A 15,570-nucleotide genomic window follows, 5' to 3' on the forward strand; every position below is an offset into this window, starting at 1 on the left:
CAAGATGTAAAGCCATTGGTTTGGCTCAAGTGCTGGAGACAATTTTTATTACAGTGTAAGTTCAGAAGTCAAACATCAGGTCTCCTTTATTCCAATATTATGAGAAACGTTAAGAAATAAAATTAATGAAGAAATTTTCTCAACATTATGATTAATGTAAAATGTAATCCTCCAGCTGGCTGGAATGTGTGCCAGAGCCCTGTAGAAGAATAAGACTGTGTATTCAGCTGTTTGCTATATCAGACTCCTGTATAAGGAATGAACACCTGAAAGACTTGGAAGAGACATCGGTGAAAGTCATCATCAAACTGGTAATTTTAAAGAGAAATAGAACCTTGTGAGGTCTTTTTAAAAATAGGCTTCACCAGCAGGTCCCTATGTACATGGGCATTCTGAATGATTTCCCCAATCCTGTGAGTTTAATTACAGGGTACCTGGAAGTCTCTAATCAGTGAGCATGTGTGGCAAGGGTGTAGAAGGACATACCACACCTGTGAGGAGCACTTTTCCAGAAACAGTGTTTTATAGTTGGTAAAACCAGTTTTAGGACTTGACCGACCTCAGTGTTTAAGATGATAGTTCTGTTTTACTTAACAGCAAGAAGATCCTGCAGTGCTGAATTCATCCAAGGTCATGCTTTGTATCTGTAGGTTTTGTTTTGTTTTGTTTTGTTTTTTCCCCTAGTAAAGATTCACTGGTGATAAAGAGCAATGTCTAAGGAGTTCGGTCCCTTGGACTGTTAAAGAAACATACTGCTCATTTTAATCCTGGTTATACATTTCTGCTGGGTACTTAAGACCATGTAGGTAGCCAGTTAACTAACCTGTTAAAGATCTCATCCTTAGGACTCACTTGGGCTTTGGAGGAACATCTGCCTCCTCTAGTCTTTTTACCTATTCGGCTTTCTGTGAGGACAAGTCAAAGGCCTTACCTGACTGTTACTTCACCTGGAAATGTGGAGGAAATATTTCGTCTGCATTGACTATTCTTCTCTAGACTTGGCAGTGTTTGGAGCCCACTGAGTGGGGTCTCCATGGCATCCCTGAACAAGAGAGCAAATGACTCCCCATAGTTATAGGACTCTCAGAGCTCCCATTACTTCCTGATATGTAGTTGACCTTGGAGAGCAAGGCAAGAAATAATCTACCTCAATTTTAATCTGTCTGACTACAGTAGTATAGGCATCCAAATACAGTTATTGAACACACAGGAAGTCAATTATATCAATCTGATGCTTTTTTTTTCAGAGTTAAAAGCCCAAGAGATCAGAGCACTAGTGAATAATAGCCTTTAGCTTACCACTCACTGCCATCCTTCCCCTGAGAGAGAGACCTTCTTGTGTGTGACCTGTCTTTTTATTGCCTTTCTGATGCTTTAAAATGCCCTATAATATCTTAAAAAGCCAGGCACTTCTAAATAAACTTTGATTAGGCATACATTTTAGCCAGGCTTTGTAACTGTTGATCTTTGTCCTTAGAAATTTTGACACAGTATGCATCATCTCTAAATACCATCTTTTATTTACTTTAAGTAACTTACTCAGCCCTTTAAATCGTGCATAAGATTTTAAGTTTTTTACTCTCTCTCTCTTTCTTTTTTCCCTCTGGGAAAATTTAGCCATCTCAATCTTCATATACAAATCTTTCTTTAATAAAACAATTTAAATGTTAACATTTTCTTTTACTTTCCGGCTTTCTTTCTTAATACCACAGGACATAATAACATTACTATATACCATATGTTGTGAGAATTTTCTCATGGTGGCTCACAGGGGGAAACCAAGCAATGTCTATCCATTCTACATAAGGGTCTAATGACAAATTGAAGTTCAATTTCACCAAAGTTCACTCTGGGGAGCCAATAAGTTTATTGGGCTTACTTACAAATCATGTACAAGGGGTTAATGACAAGAGTGTGAGTGACCAAAAAGTATTCACACTGGAAAATTTTCACCCAGTGTGTATGAGGGCTTCCCCATCATGACAGAGGTAGACCTCCCTCTCTCTAGTTTTCCTCAGTTTCACTGTAGGTCCCCCTCAAGATCCAAGACCTTGTGTAATTAGGGCCTAGTTGTATAAAACAAGCTGGGATGGCCTCGTCCATCTTTTCTTTTGGTGAAAGTGTGTTAACGTTTTAAATGTCCAGCTGTGACCATGTTAGGGAGGTATAGAAGAAGTTATGAAGATGGCTGTTGTTTAACCCAAAAGATAGGGTAGAGAGCCTGCATTCCAAGAGACAGGCACTGGTTCCCACTAACCTTCTCCGTAGTAGTGTAGACCAAGGTGGGGGGGGGGGCACCTGATGCTCAAGAGATAGGAAATTTTTCTTTCCCCCAAATCTGTACAATGGCTTAAGTTCCTGTTGTTTGTGGTGATGTCAACTAAAGAAACCTCTTGTCTCATGTGAAGGGGCATGGGACATCTCAACAGTTAGGCAGAAGGTCCTCTTTGAGCTTCGTAAGATTAAACATCTCATTAGCTGTTTTTACCATAGGCACCTGTGTGCAGTGAGAAAAAATAATAGTAACCTGTGTTGGAAATAGTCCACCCATTAGCAGTCCAGAAAGGCAGATGAGTTGCTCTTGGGTTGTTTTGTTGTTCTCTTTTTCTTCTTCACAGAGTTCGGGGTCCAGCCTGACTCAGGATAAGAATTTGAAGGACATTTTGGGACAAATATGATTAAGTTTGACATAGAATTGTCAAATCTCATCTCCAGAACCAGTTTCTCATTGAACTTAACAACACATGATAATTTGCCAATATGACATTATATATATACAAATTATGTACATGCACAAGTTATGTATATATATGTAACTGTAAAACTGAACTCAGTGGATTTGAAAACCAGATTTCTAAAAGAATTCAGGCCATGTCATAGGTTATATCTTCAGTCCCTGCCAGAGAAGTGAATAAAAACTGTTCCCCTGCTCCACAGCCACTTACAGTAGAGCTCCCTGCAAAGCTGCTGAAACTCCTGGGGTCCCTACAGATGCAAAAAATAAATAAATAAATAAATAAATAAGGTGGAGCCTGTGAGAAGGCATGGCTACTCTACTCCTGCTGTATCTGCCTTGGCTCTAGTGGCTTCCATTTGGACCCATAGCACGGATACAAATTGATGGTTGCACTCCTGGGATAATTAAAAACCATCAGCAACCACATTGGGCAGAATTTTAGGGTGTGCTCCAGGATGTCAACAAATTTCAACTGGACCCCTTGAGTCAAAGAAAAAGATCTATGGGCCAGCATTTTAGCCCTGAGACACAGAGTGGGCAAATGCCAGAGATGAAGAGGAAGAAAGGGGTTAATGGTGGGTAGATAGTGGGGAAAGGGGGATGAGGGAGATGAAGGTGTATGTAGAAAGGCAGAGAAAGAGGAAGAACCTGATAAAGTTTGATAGGGGAGTGCTTATCTGCTGGATTGAAATCTGACAGAGTCCAGAGAATTAGGATTAGAAGTTTGAACTAATAAAACATGATATGCAGAAATGGAGGAACAAAGGGAGTAGAGTAGAGGTAAGTGACCAGAGCGGAAGTGAAAGAAGGCTTATATATAGGGACATAATTGACTTTGTCATTTCATTGGAGGAATTTTGGTTAGAGATCCTTCAAGACCATGGTTTGAACTCACCAAATTTGGGCCAGCAATTCTGGTTGTCCAGGGTATATTTGGGCCAGATCAAAAGCTGACTTGAGGGACTTAAAGTTCTTGTCATATAGGTCCTTCACTTGCTTGGTTAGTATTACCCCAAGGTATTTTATGTCATTTGTGGCTATAGTAAAGGGTGATGTATCTCTGATTTCCTTCTCCGCTTTTTTGTCCATTGTATATAGGAGGGCTACTGATTTTTTGGAGTTGATCTTGTATCCTGCTATGTTGCTGAAGGTGTTTATAAGCTGTATCAGTTCCTTGGTGGAATCTTTGGGGTTGCTCAAGTATACTATCATGTCATCTGCAAATAGGGAAAGCTTGACTTCTTCCTTTCCGATTTGTATCCCCTTAATCTCCTTATGTTGTCTTATTGCTCTGGCTAGAACTTCAAGTACTATATTGAATAAGTATGGGGAGAGCGGACAGCCTTGCCTCGTTCCTGATTTTAGTGGAATTGCTTTGAGTTTCTCTCCATTTAATTTGATGTTGGCTGTTGGCTTGCTGTAAATTGCCTTTATTATGTTTAGGTATGTTCCCTGTATTCCTGATCGCTCCAAGACCTTTATCATGAAGGGGTGTTGGATTTTGTCAAATGCCTTTTCAGCATCTAGTGAGATGATCATGTGGTTTTTTTCTTTGAGTTTGTTTATATGGTGTATCACATTGACAGACTTTCGTATGTTGAACCATCCTTGCATCCCTGGAATGAATCCTACTTGATCATGGTGGATAATTGTTTTGATGTGTTCTTGGAGTCTGTTTGCCAGTATTTTATTGAGTATTTTTGCATCAATGTTCATGAGGGAGATCGGTCTGTAGTTCTCTTTCTTTGTTGTATCCTTGTTTGGTTTGGGAATCAGGGTAATTGTAGCCTCATAGAAGGAGTTTGGTAATGTTCCTTCTGTTTCTATTGTATGGAACAATTTAGAGAGTATTGGTATTAACTCTTCTTTGAAGATCTGGTAGAATTCTGCACTGAAACCATCTGGTCCTGGGCTTTTTTTGGTTGGGAGACTTTTAATGACTGTTTCTATTTCGTTAGGGGTTATTGGACTATTTAAATAGTTTATCTGGTCTTTAAGTCCCTGAAAAAAGAAATTGAAGAAGATGTCAGAAAATGGAAAGATCTCCCATGCTCATGGATAGGCAGAACTAACATAGTAAAAATGGCAATCTTACCAAAAGCAATCTACAGATTCAATGCAATCCCCATCAAAATACCAACACAATTCTTCACAGACCTGGAAAGAATAATACTCAACTTCATATGGAAAAACAAAAAACCCAGGATAGCCAAAAGAATCCTGTACAATAAAACAACCTCTGGAGGCATCACGATCCCTGACTTCAAGCTGTACTATAGAGCTACAGTAATAAAAACAGCTTGGTACTGGCATAAAAACCGACATGTGGACCAATGGAATCGAATTGAAGACCCTGATATTAATCCGCACACCTATGAACAAATAATTTTTGACAAAGAAGCCAAAAGTGCACAATGGAAAAAAGAAAGCATCTTCAACAAATGGTGCTGGCAAAACTGGATATCAACATGTAGAAGGCTGCAAATAGATCCATATCTATCACCGTGCACAAAACTTAAGTCCAAGTGGATCAAGGACCTCAACATAAATCCAGCTACTCTGAACCTGCTAGAAGAGAAAGTAGGAAGTAGTCTTGAACACATTGGCATAGGAGACCACTTTCTAAATAGAACACCAGTAGCACAGACACTGAGAGAAACAATCAATCAGTGGGACCTCTTGAAACTGAGAAGCTTTTGTAGGGCAAAGGAAACGGTCAACAAAGCAAAGCGACAGCCTACAGAATGGGAAAAGATCTTCACCAATCCCACATCTGACAGAGGACTGATATCCAGAATATATAAGGAACTCAAGAAATTAGACATCAAAATGCCCAACAGTCCAATTAAGAAATGGGCTATAGAACTAAACAGAGAATTCTCAACAGAGGAAACTCAAATGGCTGAAAGACATTTAAGGAATTGCTCAACATCCCTAATCATCAGGGAAATGCAAATCAAAACAACTCTGAGATACCACCTTACGCCTGTCAGAATGGCTAAGATCAAAAACACTGAAGACACCTTATGCTGGAGAGGATGTGGAGCTAGGGGAACTCTCCTCCACTGCTGGTGGGAATGCAAGCTTGTACAACCACTTTGGAAATCAATATGGCGATTTCTTAGAAAATTGGGAATCCATCTCCCCCAAGATCCAGCTATACCACTCTTGGGCATATACCCAAGGAATGCTCAACCACACCACAAGAGCACTTGTTCAGCTATGTTCATATCAGCATTGTTTGTAATAGCCAGAACATGGAAACAACCTAGATGCCCTTCAACTGAAGAATGGATAAACAAAATGTGGTACATATACACAATGGAATACTACTCAGCAGAGAAAAACAATGACATCATGAGGTTTGCAGACAAATGGATGGATCTAGAAAAAATCATCCTGAGTGAGGTATCCCAGACTCAGAAAGACAAACATGCTATGTACTCACTCATAACAGGATACTAGATGTGGAACAAGGATGACTGGACTGCTACTCACATCACCAGGCAGGCTACCTGGAAAACAGGACCCCAAGAAAGACACAGGGATCGCCCAACGACAGAGAAATGGAATGAGATCTACATGAACAGCCTGGACAGGAGTGGGGGTAGTGAAGGGCGAGGGTCGAGGGAAAGAGAGCTTGGGTGAGTGGGAGATCCCAGCTGGATCAAAAACAGAGAGGGAGAACAAGGAATAGGAGACCATGGTAAATGAAGACCACATGAGAATAGGAAGAAACAAAGTGCTAGAGAGGCCCACAGAAATCCACAGGGATACCCCCACAACAGACTGCTGGCAATGGTCGAGCGACAATCCGAACTGACCTACTCTGGTGATGGGATGGCCAAGCACCCTGATTGTCGTGCTAGAAACCTCATCCAACTACTGATGGACCTGGAGGCAGAGATCCATGACTAGGCCCCAGGTGGATCTCTGGGAGTCCAATTAGCGAGAATGAGGAGGGTTTATATGAGAGAGAATTGTTGAGACCAAGGTCGGATAAAGCACAGAGACAAATAGCCAAACAAACGGAAACACATGAAATATGAACCAATGGCTGAGGGGTCACCAACTGGATCAGGCCCTCTGAGTGGGTGAGACAGTTGATTGGCCTGATCTGTTTGGGAGGCATCCAGGCAGTGGGACCGGGTCCTGTGCTCATTGCATGAGTTGGCTGTTTGAGACCTGGGGCCTATGCAGGGTCCCTTGGCTCAGCATGGGAGGAGGGGACTGGACCTACCTGGACTGAGTCCACCAGGTTGATCTCGGTCTGTGGGGAAGGCTTTGCCCTGGAGGAGATTGGAGTGGGGGGCGGGCTGGGGGGAAGGTGGGGGGGGCGGGAGGGGGGAGAGCGGGGGAATCTGTGGCTGATATATAGAGCTGAATTGTGTTGCAGAGTAAAAATTAAAAAAAAAAAAATAATAATAATAATAATTAGGTTCTCCCATCTAGGAAAAATAAAGGAATCCTTCATAATCAAAAAAAAAAAAAAAAAAAAAAAAAAAAAAAAAAAAAAAAAAAAAGCTGACTTGAGGTTCAGTTGTTGAAAATGTTTTGGGAGATAGGCCAAAATGTTGTCTTTAGGAGTAGAGGGCTTACTGTTGATTTTATGGGCTTAAATGTATCATTAGCTTGATTCCTACTTTCAAGCAGTCCTCAAAATTGGAAGTTTTGCTGGAAATAAATTACCGCAAGCTTCTCTGGCATATGTAATAGAACTATTGTGAAGAATGGTAGACCCTTTGAGCCTGAAAAGACATGGGAATCTCAGTTCACCATTTGGGTATAAAAGGGCTCCTAGGTGCTTGTGTGTTCAGTCGAGAGAATGACAAGTTTTCCAGGTAGCTACAGAAACAGCAAAGATAGCCCTCCTGAGTGTGGGAGGTCAGGATAGATAGTAGGAAAAAGAACTAACTTGCTGTCCATGCCAAAAAGAGTACAGAGTGGATCTTCAGAAAATAGAGGGAAGATAGAAAATGTGAGATGAGAAAGACACCTGGCAAAGAAAAGCTTCCAGTCAGGCTAAACCTGCTGAGAAATCTTCCCTGGGTTCCAGCACCAAATGTCAGAAACAACACAGTGAGAAGTAAGTGAAAGAACAAGAAACAAGGTTGACTTCAACAGCAAGATCAGATTTTTATGGGTCTGGGAGTATCCAACCCCACCCCCAACCCTTCACCCCCGCTTCCCTGAGAACCTGCAGCTGGGCACCAGAGGGCACAGATTTTGTGTTAAGGGTAGGAAGGGAGAGGGCGTGGCTTCACCATCCCCAGGAACTGCTTTTCTGGATAAACAGCTTAGAGACTGCGAGTTGGGACATAAGTTAGAATGCCTCCTTTTGCAACCTTTCAGCTTCAGGGCATGTAGCAGGGGTTAGCTGCTTTTCATACTTCTGTGAGATCACTGAGAACTGATACCAAAAACTTGAATGCCCTGTATGGAATATGTGATCCCAGATTACAAGTGGTGCCGAGTATCCCCCAAGTGCATGTGAGCATTATAGAATTTGCGGTTTACACACTATAGCAGGAGCTAGGTGGTGGTGGCACACGTCTTTAATCCCAGCACTCGGGAGGCAGAGCCAGACGGATCTCTGTGAGTTCGAGGCCAATCTGTTCTAGAGAGCGAGTTCCAGGACAGGCATCAAAACTACACAGAGAAACTCTGTCTCGAAAAAAAAAAAAATAGCAAGAAGCTGATTTTAAATAGTTTGGCTCCCTAAATTAACCTTTAAAGAAAGCAAAATAGTCAATTCTGCAAAACACCAAAGCTACAGGGATAAAAGAGTGAAAGTTTTTTTAATTCGTTTTATCTGCAAACTTCTCGTGTGTCCTTGTAACCCTCACACAGCTCTCCTCATAACCAAGGTGGCCGTCCAAGCTCCTTTTGTTTTATAGCTCTACTTTCTCAGCACACGACCCTTATAGGGAGACTGTGAGATAAGGCAAGAATGGTGGGGTTCAGTGGAGCTCATCGTTTTTGTCAATCTTACTAATATTTTATGTTCTATTACTAGTACCATAGCTCTGGGTCACTGCAATGTTTGAAAAGTGTGACTTCCAAATGTCCAAGAGGGAAATCAGAATGCAGCATTAATGATTAGCCTTCCTGCCTACTGCACAACTCATATATATATATATATATATATATATATATATATATATATTCCAGAAAATTCCTACTTAATGCAAACATATTTCTACAATTGCAGATAAATGAAGATTGCCTACAGACAGTGCTTTACATTTTCAATTTTATTTACTATATTTTGAAAATTAACATGCAGATTATCCTCCCTTAATTGTTGTATTTATTCAATATGCTCATTATTGGGAGGATATTTATATTCATTTCACCTCTAACGGAAATAATATTGCTGTAAACATTTTTGAGTATGTATTATCTATGAGACAAATTCCTAAAAATGAAATTGCTAAGTCATATTTGCATTTTAATTTTGGTGATATCTTAAAGATCTATGTAATTTCCTCCCAGTGAATTTGTATGAAAAAAAAAATATATATATAATGATCAGTTTATAATATTAGTTATTTCCCTTTAACCCTGCAAATGTAACATTATAATTATGTGAAAGCATTATATGATTATATGTTCATATTTACATTTAAATGAACTTTGCTCAATAACTATTTTATTTCTAAGGTTCATAACTGTACAAATTTTTATACATAACTATATATTTGCATCTTCTTTTACCTCTTTAGTAATCCCTCTAAGAATAAAATTAGTAGATCTAAAGTGTGAAATATTTAAAAAGTTTTGACAGCTCATCAAATTTACTTTTAAAAATTATTCACCAATTCACACTTCCACCAGAATTATATAAGGGCCCAGCTTATTTTACCTCCATCTGAAGTTTTATCTAATTTTAATCTCTGTACATTATAAGTTAAATAAATCAATATGGGTGCTTCGGAGTATTCCTTTACACTGTGTGAATATATGTCACTATGATTGGTCTAATAAAGAAGCTGACTGGACAACAGCTGAATGGAATAAGGGAGTTGCCAGCCAGATACAGAGGGAGCAGGAGATGAATGTGCCATGCTAATGAAGGTACCGCCACACGGCAGAGCATAAATAAGGAATATGAGTTAACTTAAAATGTAAGAGCTAGGTAGTAATAAGCCTGAGCTATTGGCCGATCATTTGTAATTAATATAAGCCTCAGCGTGTTTATTTGGGAGCCACTGCGGGACAAGAAAACTCCTCCTATGTATAGGAAATTGATACTGCCATCTTCATTATAACCAATCTTCAGAGATTAACATGGCAGATTCCATCATCAAATTACTCTTAAGGAAGATATAATAATTTTTTGATATCCATGGGGAACTTGGTAAGCTGTCTAATCTGTGACCTGATCAAGCACAGGAAGAAAATTCTCTAGCTATATTATAAATATGTAATTACAGTTTTAGATTCATTATAAGAATTCAAGAGCACATCAAAAGGTTATTCACCATGATCAATTTAGAATTCAGTTTTCAGCTCTATCAACTAGCAATTTATTTTATTTTTTGAGACAAGGTCTCTCTGTATATAGCCCTGGCTGTCCTGGAACTTGCTCCATACACCAGTCTGGCCTCAAACTCAGAGATCAACTTGCCTTTCCCTCCTGAGTGCTGGGATTAAAGGTATGTGCCACCACACCCCAGCAGAAATTCACTTTTGACATCTTCTGTTGGAGTTAGGAGCCTTTGGTTTCCCACTGCACTTTGAGTTTGAATTATCATAATAGGAACCATACTTAAAGAGATTTTTTTCTCATCTATTCTATGTAACCATCTTGACAGAAAAGATAATCAAGATGAACATGAAGAAATTTTAATGTATCATTATAGTACATTATTGTTGTACTATTATATAATCTCATGTTACCTTTTGTAGTGATGCTTAATATTTACTGAAACAAAATGGAAGAGTTAAACCAAGGTATCTTTCAGAGATTTTTTTTTTAAATAAAAATATCAAGAAAATATGTGGTCAGTTTATTTCTGATTCCAAGTAAGTATTGCTCCCTAATTTCTAATTTATGTATTTTGGTAAATTTTTTTGATTGTGATTGTTAAAGGTTGTATGTATGTCTTTTTTTCTTCTTATCTATTCTAGAAAATCTCTCTCTCAGAAAATTTTCTAGGGACCTAAAAGCAACCTTAAAGCCCATCTGGTTCAAAACTTTCATCTTACTAATGAAGAGACCCAGGGAAGCAGATCTTGCTCCATGTGACAGAAACAAGCAGAGAGATAACCAACACTTCATTCCAATTAGTCAATGATTTTTGAAATTTATTAACAAGGAAAATGCATTTATCTATTGCATACAACAAGATACATGAGCAGTGAATATCTATACCAAATCATTTAGCACATGCATGGTCCTACATACTTGGGATTGTTATAAGAAGACTTGATAGATTAATTGAAGCAAAGTATCAAATCAGAAGTATGAATTCAAGAGCACTGCTGTGTTATACAACATGACAAGCACATTTAAATAACAAGATAAATAAATAAAAATAGAACACTTTGTAACCCAACAATGCTGTTTGGGGGTATATATTCAAGGATAAAAAAAAATCTGTTTTATATTTTATAACTGACTGTGATGGTGGTCATTTCTTTAAATAATAGCACACTTGCTTATATTCAAACATGAATTCTAAAGGGGTCAAAGGAGAAGATGGGGTTTACAAAATTTATTGCCAGATGGAGAAGCAATCTATTTAAAATGTCATGGTTTCCTATAATTCATCAACATTCCTTAGTTTAGCTAGTTTTTGTAAGAAAAAATACACAGTTTAAAACATGCAAAGAGTTTCTAAATATTTTATGCAAAATATTAATTCTGGGTGGATTTGAAGAAAACACTATTAAATTCATTGATTACTCTCTATCTTGACCAGTTAAAGGATCATTAAGGAGCACATGCTTTCTTTACTATTTTTCTTTTTCCTTCTTTTTTTTTGTTGTTTTTGTTTCTGTTTTTTTGAGACAGGGTTTCTCTGTGTAGGCCTGGCTGTCCTGGAATTGGCTTTGTAGATCAAGCTGGCCTCTAACTCTCAGAGATCCTGCCTCTGTGCCGGGATTAAAGGAATGTGCCACCACGCCCGGTTCACGTGGTTTCTTTTTGGTGTCCTTCCTCTAAAATATGCTAGTGCAATGGTGGGACAAAGCTTGTGGAAGCAGCAACCAATATCTAATTTGACTTAAGGCCCACTCCATGAGAAGGAACCCTTAACTACCTGACATTTTTTGGGTGACCTAGAACCTGAGACTAGATAGCCCAGGGAACTAGAGCAAAAACAAATACTACTGTTCTAAAGATGATGATGATGATGATGATGATGGTGATGATGATGGTGGTGGTGGTGATGATGATAATTAAAAAAAAAACATAGCAATAAAGTGACTCCTAATGACATTCTGCTATACTCACAGATCAGTGCCTTGCTCAGCCATCCTCAGAGAAGCTTCTTCTTACAGCACATGAGAACAAATACAGAGACCCACAACTGAACGATATGCAGAGAGTGAGAGACTTTAGAACACTCAGCCCTAAACAGGATGTCTCCATCAGATTCTCCCCTCAAGTCTCAGAGAACCCCAATGAAAGCAGAGGCAGAAAGAGTGTAAGAGCCATAAAAGACAGAGGACGCCCAGAAAACAAGGCCTTCTGAACCACCACGAGCAAAGCTCAAATGAACTCCCAGTCCTGAGGCAGCATGCATGGGGACTACAAAGATCCGCAACCAGATGCTTTGTGTATACATTTTGGCTTCCAGTTCAGTGGTTTTATGGGATCTTGGGGTGTGTAAACGAGTGGGTCTCTGTTTCATCTATCCTCTCTTGGGCTCTTTTCCATCTATTTATTTTGTTCAATTTTAATGTGTTAGTTTGGGTCTTATATTTTATTTCATTATTACCCTTTTATTATATAATTTTATCCTTATCCTGTTTGTTTTCTAATGAGAGACAGAAAGGGGGGGGGGATCCAGGTGGGAGGGAAGGTGGAGAGGAACTTGGAGGAGTAGAAGGAGGTAAAACTGTAATCAGGATATATTATGTGAGAAAAAAATCTATTTTAAATAAAAGGGGGAAAGAAGCACATGGTTTCTAATTAACTTTTAAAGTGAAGATATCTACGTGGATGCATAGCAGGTGTGTTCTCAAAGAAAACGTTAGGTGACTTCTGCTAAAAATATCTATGATTTTCCCATTTCTCTTCAGGTCGTGTACATCTTTTACTTGTTAAAAAAATATCTGTATCACTTTTAATGACGTTGACATTGTAGAATTGTTACACAACTCCCTAATGTTCATTTTCTCCGATAATAGCTCTATCTATACAATCCGAGTATAAGAGATGATGTTTACATTATTTATATTTACTTACTCATGATTTATTTAGCTTATAAAGTACAAACTGAAGCTTGTGTGTGACTCATACATCATTTAGTGATCAATTACTTCTGGAAAGAATGTCTAAGCCCATACTATCAATGACAACAGATTTGGGGCTTGTTGAGTGAAGGGCAGAAAGAAAAATCAGTGACAACTTGTCCATGCCCTGAGAACGTCTAGAACCTCCTCTTGACAGCATTTGCTTTTAAGAGTTGCTTTAGACCTTCCCTTTTATTCTATTCAGTGTGTGTGTGTGTGTGTGTGTGTGTGTGCAGCATTACAGTAACATTCAGAGTTGCAAATGCTTTCTTGGGTATCAGACATGAAAAGAAAAGACATGATTTAATAAAATAGACTAACACTGAAGAGGAAAGGGACAGATTTGAAAAGCATAAAAAAGATACTTAAATTCTCAGTTTAAATAAATGTAACACTACAACACAGAATATATTGTCTAGCCACTGACAGTGTTTGACCTTAAGGCTGATTGCTTTTGAAATTAGACTTAGTTAACTTAAATATTGTTGGCCTTCCAAGAACCCCAGCAACCTGGATATCACCCAAATTAAATGAAAATCATTGGCCATTTATTTCTTTAGAGTGGCTCTTTAGAAGTTTATGCCAAAACCAATATGTAAACAATATCAAGAAGGACTTCTAATCTTCTAACCACTGTGAAATTACAGCTTTCCTGAGGAAAAATTACTCCTCCCACTCAACAGCAATTGGAAACCTCTGGATAAAGACTTAGTGACTTCACATGGCATTGGATAGTGACAGTCTTTCAACTAAAATGACTTATCTATCATATCCAGACTCTTCTATATCCATTGAATGTGGTTCGATGTTCTAGTGCAAAATATGCGGCAGATTCTTTCTTTAAAAACAAAGCAAGATGGTAGTGTTAGTGTTGGTACAAGTCAGTCATTGGAATTCAAGGTAAAGGTATTCTGCAGCAGTCATCTGGACAGTGGTAAGAGCAGGGTCTCCATAAGCAGCACTTCTTCCCAGTCTATGCCTCTTGGCAACATATTTTCTTTTCCACCTCAAACAAACAACAGCAACAAAACCCTAAGAATCCTCAGTGAAGGTGAAATAGACGTAGCCCTGACATTCCCCCTGCACATGAAACCTGGTACTTTGAACAGTTTCTGAGAAAATATAAGCACACTGGATGTTTTCCTCTGCCCCTTCTTTTCCTACTCACTGGCTTGTCTGTTTGATCAGAGTGAGTCTCGGGTTGCCTCCTTTATTAAATAGCAAATGCTTTGGAATCGGTCTTAATGACGCTTGAGAATGACTGCTGGAGGAGAGGATGAAAGAGCAAGCTTATAATTTATTTCTTAAACGGCACAATTTTTAGTGGGGTGTGGTGGTACATGCCTTTAATCCCAGCACTCAGGAAGCAGAGGCAGGCAGATCTCTGAGTTCAAGGCCAGCCTGGTCTACAGAGTGTGTTCCAGGGCAGCCAGGCATACACAGAGAAACCCTATCTCAAAAAACCAAAAACAAACACACAAGCAAAAAGCACAATTTTGAGTGTTTAAAATTCACATTTGTTTTCAAATGAATAGAAAAATGAAAGCCAACTTCACGTTGTACCTAAGATAAGATTCAAAAATCAAAGAATTAATAACATTCTGTGTTTCACTTTTAAGACAGGGAAGAGTATATCTGGCTCCCCGCTCGCTGGGGAGATGATGCTGTGATGCTTCCAGGCTGCCCTTGCTGAGTTCAATAAACCTGACACTTGTCCTGCCGAGCTGATGTAATTCACATCTCACCTCCTTTCAATTTGTCTGCATTTCTTTGATCAAAACTGCTCTGCATCCGATGCTTTTATTCATAACCAAGGAAAGCAATTTGGAAGCTCCCGTTGGATTTCTTCCAAAAGGCACCAAGATGACATGTTTCAATTCAATAGCCAACTTCTCCTTAGCTTAAATATTTTAAGTACATCCAGACACTTATTTTTAAGTTAATAAATTTCTGACTTTGTTCAAAGAAGGGCACTGTTTTTCATTTTGTAGTCACGATACCTGTGTCTAATATGCTATAAAGCTATTATCTTTCCTTTTATCAAGCAAGGAATCCTAAAGCTAAGGAATTCAAGGTCACGCTTTGATCATATCACACTGACATTTGAGAAGCACTATCCTAAAATACTGCACATTAGAAGATGCAGTTACCACACATGAAGCTTGGAAGCAAGAAGCTCCTATAGCTAGTAACCAGCTACTTGCCATTAACTTTTTCCTTAACATTTAAGATATATATATATAGTCTTGTCATCCTACAAATTTCCCAGTTTTCATTATGGGTATAATGGTGTCTTCATAAATATCTCTCAGCACAATATAGTGGTTTTTAAATGATTAAAGTAGTGTCTCTGTGGTAATACAACAATG

Source organism: Peromyscus eremicus, chromosome 12, assembly GCF_949786415.1.
Source record: "Peromyscus eremicus chromosome 12, PerEre_H2_v1, whole genome shotgun sequence".
Classification (NCBI taxonomy): domain Eukaryota; kingdom Metazoa; phylum Chordata; class Mammalia; order Rodentia; family Cricetidae; genus Peromyscus; species Peromyscus eremicus.